Source organism: Belonocnema kinseyi, chromosome 1 (genome assembly GCF_010883055.1).
Source record: "Belonocnema kinseyi isolate 2016_QV_RU_SX_M_011 chromosome 1, B_treatae_v1, whole genome shotgun sequence".
Taxonomy (NCBI): Eukaryota; Metazoa; Arthropoda; class Insecta; order Hymenoptera; family Cynipidae; genus Belonocnema; species Belonocnema kinseyi.
This window is the reverse complement of record NC_046657.1, coordinates 31411745-31419453: the sequence shown is the minus strand read 5'-3', so window position 1 is coordinate 31419453 and position 7709 is coordinate 31411745. Positions and strand designations below refer to the sequence as shown.

The following is a 7709-nucleotide window of genomic DNA, read 5'->3' as shown; positions in this document are numbered from 1 at the left end:
GTCAAACAGTAAATAATAACACTAAGGATAATTTTGTTAATACCAAACTTATATTGATTACACTCCTAATAGACGAAATGAATGAAGACATCGATACCGCCAACGATGCTATTAATGACGGCAAACATGGTATAGCACACCCAAAAATTTTAACACCTACAATTTTAAAACAAACGCTACAAGAATTTGAAGACCACCATAGAACACGTTATCATTTTGACAAAACGGAAGAAAATTACCAGTACATCCTCGATATTAGTTCACTCTCCGTGGCAATAGTTCAAGGACTTTTTACTTATATTCTAGACATACCCGTCTTAGAAAAAGAAGAAGGATCTTTACAAAAAATTATTCCTATTCCCGAAAATAAAGGAAACTTATATTTGTCTATTATACCTGACCATGAACTAATAATTATATTTAGAGATTCATACGTTCCCACAGACAGACAGACGATTGAACATTGTAAAGCCATAACGAGTTACCTGATCTGTAAACGAAATCAACCAAACCTCAAACTAATGGATAGCAAAACATGCGAAGTAAGCCTTTTCAAAAGATATTCAGAAATAAACTGTAATCAGTCTCCGTATTTACTTCATAAGGAAATCTTTATACCTATTTCCAATGGATATATTATAATTCCTCTTGTTAAAATAAAACAAGACATAAGTTGCGATGACAATTTGACAACTGTAGAAATAATCAATCCTGCTAAAATAGAAGGTAACAGTTGTAAAATATACAATAATTATGGCCAGATAGACCTACCTAAGCATTTAGAAGAAAGGAAAACCTGTTGGATTAATGTAACTTATGACATTAATTATGACGAACAAGACTTAAAGAAATTAGAACAAAAACTAATTCAACTTCCGAAACAGATAAGTAACGACGAACTCAAACAGGCCCGCTTAAGCTTGGATGATACGAGAATACACTAAAAAATATAGCCACTCACTGACGTGTAAGAACATGGGTAGAAACTAGTTTAGACGGGCTTAAGTACATAGGATACTTTTCATTATTATTAATAATATTATGGACATTGAATAAATGTGGTATTTTCGAATTAATTAGAGCATTGTTACCCAAAAAACTCTGTTTATTTTGCGTCAAAACAAAAAATCAAATCGCCCCATAAATTGCAACATATACTGCCTCTGCACAACCCCTAATGAAACAAGTAGAACCAATTAAGTCTAGGAAATTTAAAATAGGTTTAGAGGACTAAACCTTGTCTAAAAAGGGGGGTGTTACGTATTCGACTTTGCCCTATATACGCAATAGATTTTGGGTCAAAGTCACACGCTTCTGTAGCTATAAGTAGGACCGAACCTACGGTTTCGAGCTCAGTTCTAATCTTGCTCATCGATTGTATTTTCCTAAACGAAATAATAAAAACGTCGAATTGCCTAAAAAGCAATTCGACTACTTTTTAGAAAAACAAACTATCGTTTTTACTCTTAACAATTCAGTCAATAAAAAATAATATTTCACTTTATGCTGTTATCTACTGAATGCTCATTTTATTTTTTAACCCAATGCTCAGAATACATTAAAACCATCCACGTACCACTTTAACGTATTAAAATATAATGATTTCTAATTATTAGTAAAAAGTAAAAAATGGTATTTTGTAACATTTCAAATGAGCGCGCGAACGGCAGCCAACGAAGCGCCTTATACATTTCATGCGCAGTAGCATAAGGGGCCTGTATTGGCAGCACGGCGTGCACGTGACCTAGACTAGAGCTACAGCGAAGCAGAATAGCGTAGCATCCGAACATTCCAGTGGTTTCTGAGCATCGAGAGGAACATCGTGGTTAAATTTCTACAGCTTCAATTGTATAAGGTAAGTGTAAACTAATTCTTTACATATATAGCTTATTTTCATTCATTTTTTGATTACATTATCAAATTATCTTATTTGTGCATTAGTTGAAAATTCAAAATTGAACTGTTTTTATCGTGGGAAAATTTGCCTGCCTTTCTAGGAATGCGTAATTGTAAAACATCTTAAACATGTGGTTTTTGCTTTTTCGTTAAAGTTAGTTTCAAAAAGACTTTAGAAGTACCGGTCATTTACCCCGAGAATGGGGAAAAATCGAGGGGCTATTCACGCTCGAATATGATTTCACGGGTTAAATTATGGAATAGCTGGTACCCCCCTTTATTTCCTGGAAAATTTGTTTTTCCAAAATCAAACTATTGGCACATGACATTGAAGTAATTTCGAAGCGATTTGTTTAAAAAAGCAATAAAATTATTGTTAATTGCATTATTATAACGGTTCAAATATTACCAAAAATTTGAATTTGCCATACTTAACTTACCGTTTAAGTCCTTTTACAACTCGCGGCGAGGTAAAAAGTTATAAATAAGTGTAATTTGAACTGTTATTTACTTATCTTGACATATTTTGCTATTTTTTTGTTCATATAAACCATTTTACTCACAAAAAAAAGAAAGAGTTGCTAAAGTTGTTAAAGAAAAAGAGTCGTTTCAAATTCTAAAGAACCTGACCCCTTTTCCAACATTAAAAAAAAAATACAAATGAAATTTTTATGATTGGTTATATTGATGAAAATAATTTACAAAATATGTTCAATTTTATTAAAAAAAGATCACAATTTTTCGTATATATACTCTTTTTCCCAGCCAGATTGTCTAAAACACTTTAATGGTAAGTTGAATAGGGCAAATTAAAATTGTTGGTATACCTATATGTGACACTTTATAATAATGCAATTAACAATAATTTTAATGCTTTTTTTTAACAAATCACTTTAAATTTACTTAAATTTCATGTTCCAATAGTTTGATTTTCGAGAAAAAAATGTGTATTTTAACTTGTGTGCCTTTCTTTTGAGCTATTCTTCTCTTAGTGCAGTACACGTGTCTTATTCTGCCTTATTATTCCTCATTTCGCCTTGTTTTTATAGGAGCGAGCAATGGCTATTTCTATTTATTGTCATTCGCGCTACTCGAGACTATGCTTTTACTCTTGAAAATAATTTAAATGCTCGAATCTTTTATAAATTAAAAAATGTAGAAATTTGAAAATTGAAATAATTAATAGTACACTAATTGAATTATACTTTAATTGACAATTTTTCATTTAAAAATATAAAGAATTATTGCACATTTATAATATAATATAATCAATTTTACTATTAGAAATGGTTGAGTATCAATTGAGATTATAACTTTATTTTAAATATCAATTCAAAAATAAAACAGCTATTTCAATTTTAAAATTATATAAGCTTTTGTGGAAAAATTAAATTGAAAAGTAAATAAATTCTCCATTTTATAATTAAAAAAGTCTCAGTTAAGAATTAATTTCATATTTAAACATGATATAGAGTCTCAAATATGAATTTTTCTATGTCAAATTTAGAAAAATCAATGTTGTCATTGGAAATTCTAAAAAACAATGATGAATGGTTAATTGTTTTGTACAAATTAAATTGTGTTTATTAACAAATAAGTAATTTTTACTCGAATGAAGGACAATCATCGATTAAAAACGTAATTTTTTTTAAAGAAATTTTTCATTGGCATTAGTTTAAAATGCAAAATTGAACCGTTTTTATTGTTGAAAAATTTGCCTGTCTTTCTAGAAATGCGTAAAGTTTTATCTAAAAAACTCTTTAGACGGTTTATTTAGAAAATTTCAATGGTTTTGAAAGGAGTTTGAAGAAGATAATTTTTTTTAATTCTTTCTAGCACCCTCCGCCCCTAATTAGGGGGGGGGGGGAGGTTACCCTCTTTTTATTATAAATTCGAAGATTTAAGTCTTATATAATGGAATTCAATAATATACCAATTATTTCGTTTTAAATGAAATAATTCTAAGTACAAAAAGTACAAAATTAAAGTATTTTGTGCTTATATACTAAATGTTTTCCAACTTGAACAGTATCAAAATAAAAACTTACAATATTATAGAAAAGGCCGACCATATTAAGTATGTAAACTTTCTTCTGAAATTTTGAACCTTTGACCAACATTTGTTAGGTCCTTAAGTTTTTAACCTCGTCCCCTGCCTATCTTATGTAATTTTTGCGACTCAAGTTTTTCGCGAATATATTTAATAACTACCTCAAAATTATGTGAAACGATTTGGAGGAGACAGGAGTTATTAAATTTTATTTAATCTTACTGGCTAGGGGAAATATGACGGCCTGAAGATTGATTTTGAGGTCAAATTTGAATTCAGCTACTCAATAAACATAATGGTTCGTATCACCTTCCCATCGTACAAATATGATATAAGCAGGTCCCGGAATTCTTTTGATTTTTTTTTCTGTTTTTTTTTCTGCTAAGTTTTGTTTTTCTGCTAAGCTAGGAAAAAATTTGACGCCTAAGGGAATTTCTGAGGTCGGATTTGGTTTCAGCGGCTCAAAATACATTGATGTGCATTTATTAGCTGCAAAGTACACACATTCTATTTTTAAAATTATCACCTTCGCAGATTGCATAATTCTCTAGATTGTTACTTTTCCCCTAGGCTAGGGGAAAACTTCACCGTTAAATCTCAATTATGAGGTCGGATTCGGATTTAGCGTCTCAAAATATATAAGGATACACTAGTCTCGTACATAGTGCAGACAACTTTTTTTGTGGGCCTGTGTTATTAGAATTATATTATTAAGCTTCTGTTTTCCCTCCCCTAAAATAAGTTTTCATTAGAAATGGGTGTAATATTTCACATCAGGCATAACAGAACAAGTTTTTGTTACGCTCTATTAGTAATTTGCTTGTAAATGTAAAATTTTTTCAAAGAAATGTAAGCCTTTGATTGTTATGATTCGCAAAGAGTTGTTATGATTTTGATTTTGGAAAACATGTGCTAAATCCTCAAATATTTTAGTTATATAAATCTTTCCTATGCTGCTTTGCGAATAACCAAGAAATATTCATTATTTAAACAACTTCGATTAAAAAATTAAGAGTTAAGTATTTTCTACGAATAAGCTCAATTTTCTTACAGATTGAACTAATCAGATGTTTCCGATGATTTCTGTTTTATGATTTTTTGCAAATTTACAAGAACTATGAATTATTGAAACAATTGGTCGATCTCTTCCCCCACCACGACTGCGACGTCTCGGCATCCGAGAATTGTTCCGCTCGCTATTTACGTTGCCGTCAATGGTTCAGGTCTTTTCAGGCAATTTTAAAAAGCAAAAATTCATTATATGCTTTGTTAATGAGGCTTATAAAAGAATTTCGGAATCATATATACACACACACACACATCTATCTGTGTGTGTCCGTGTGTCTTATGATAATTTCCTTGTCACATAAGATAACCGCAAGTATGACAAATTTAATCAAAGGTTTATCAATAATTCGTAAATACTAACCTACTTTGCAGTTTATTCTCCGAAAGAACGATGTGCTCACAATATTTTGGAAACAAATGTGAGATAATTACTTCCACAATATGTATTCTGAAAATCGAGTATCAATGTTTGTAAACACTGATCTGCGCGCGGCAACGTACGTAATGAGCGAAATAATTCGCATCAAGCACCACGCATCAAGATTAGACTCGAGAGTGGGGGAACATCGTTTCCAGGAAAATTACTCCCCTACGGTTCTATCCGCGGCAAGGTAAATAGCGTCGACTGTATTGTAATATGGTTTTTTACGCTCAAAACGCCGAAAAATTTGTCTAATGACTTTTTCATAAAATTAAAATGACTTTTTCATTAATTAAAAATTATGAGAAATATAGCATTTAGAAAATTCCAAAAAACACACGGAAATGAACCGCTTGTAAGCCAATAAACGGACGATATGAAAAATGGCAAGAGAAGAAAAAGTTTCATTGCTAAATGCCCTAGAAGATAATAATAACAACTTTTTGAATTTTCTTGATAAATCAAAAAACCGTATGTGTTAAGTTTAAATCATAAAGCAAACATTGTAAATGAGCAAATTCAGTTTCTGGAAAAACGACAACAGTTGCAATAAAACGTTGAATACCAAATTTTTTAAAAAGAATGCGCATTTTTTATACGAGACAATGAAGTTTCGTCTGTTTTAATACCAACTCAAGTTACGAATTATAGTAATATACATTTATGGGAATGATATAAAATTTCAGGGATAAACTGGAGTGCGAAGCACGAGATACGTGATGAGAATGTGTTCCTTAAAGCCGAAGGAGCTTTAACAAAAGAGAATTCACAATCACCAAATTACTGTTGTCGATATTTTCAACTTTAGTTTTAAAGAGTCTATGCAGAAAGATCGAGCACGTAGCGCGAGGTAAATGCATTATCGAGCGCGAAGCGCGAGAACAAACGGTTGCGCGCTCTAGGCGCGCTCGAACCTACGAGCGCAGCGCGCAATGAGAATGTGCCCGCGGGCAGATTTTTTTACATTCTCATCAAGAGAAGGTATTATATTTGTGTAAAATTTGACCCACCCCGTTTTTGTTAAATGTCCACGTTTCGAGACCCCCTGAATCCGAAAAACAGGTTTTTACGAATCGTCTGTTTGGCATTTTTTTTCTTGTTCACTGTGTCCACACAGATTGAGATATCGTGTTTAAAATTTGACAAGTAGAATAAAAGGCACTTAAGAACGTTTGTATACATCAATATATTTATAATTTTAAAGAAAGTTTATTTACAAATTGATGAAATAGGATATTACCATTCGAGTTATAGCACTTTGCAGATAATGTTTGGTTTGATGCATTTCAGAATTTTTAATTCGCGTATATTGAGCACTGACACAAATTTTAGACTAAATCGTCTAAACCTTTAAAAAAATTAATATAAGCAATAAAATTTGCACATTCGTTGCAAATAAAAAAAATAGTAACTGCACACACGTAATCTATAATTACACAGCCACACAAAAAAAGTGTGCGGATCTGGTAACAAGACACACGTATTCCTATAGATTTTGGGGCGCTGAATTCAAATTCGCTATCAAAAATCACCCATCACGTCGTGGTTGAGCCATAACCTCAAAAAATCACGAAGAATCATGCACTGAGGCAAATAAATTGCAAAATAATGCCAGTGGTGCAAATTTTTACTTTAAATACATGTCGACAACTGTGAAGGATCAACCCTTGCCTGATATTAACTTATTTAACATAACTTTGCCCAACAGAACCTGACCTCACCTATCCTGAATTAACAGAAATTTATGGAACTACACGTAAAGGTCTGGAAGCATATTTTTCCAGTAGCAAAGGTGTGCTACATCGAATGGGTCAACTCGAGCCTAACCTAGAAATAAATCTCACATAGCCTAACCTAACCTAACCTCATGAAACACAATAACACTGATTGTGTTGTCCCGCTGTGTTTGCGATACCGTTTGAATCAGCTTGGGCTTAACCTGCAAAGAGGTCAAACCTATCCTGGCCTAAAAAAACCTGACCTAACCTTAACGATTACACTAGCAACCCTGTTCTTGCGTACTTTCATATTTTGACATTAATAGCAGTAAATGTCTGAAGTTTTGTAACCGCTTGTTGCTAGCATTATTCGCCTGTGTCTGTAACCAGGGCACCTCCACGTGGTGATGGTGGGCAACGGATCCACATTGGCTGAGTCAGGGTGGGTGGGTCAGGTCAGGGTGGGAAAGCGGGCTCTCCGACGTCGTCATCATGCAACCGTAGCTCTTCATCAATGGATCACGTGGTTGGTGTAGAGTCTCATGCTACAAGGAAA

At 32.6% G+C, this 7709-nt stretch overlaps 1 protein-coding gene across 1 annotated transcript in view; it reads left to right on the top strand.

Moving 5' to 3' along the window:
- Positions 1–1814: 1814 nt before the first annotated feature.
- Positions 1815–7709, top strand: part of LOC117177352 (alpha-glucosidase-like) — a 29978-nt gene continuing 24083 nt past the window's right edge. Inside the window, exon 1 of the mRNA XM_033367984.1 lies at positions 1815–1855. The gene's annotated coding sequence lies outside the window, so the exon portion shown is untranslated. The remainder of the gene's footprint in view (positions 1856–7709) is intronic.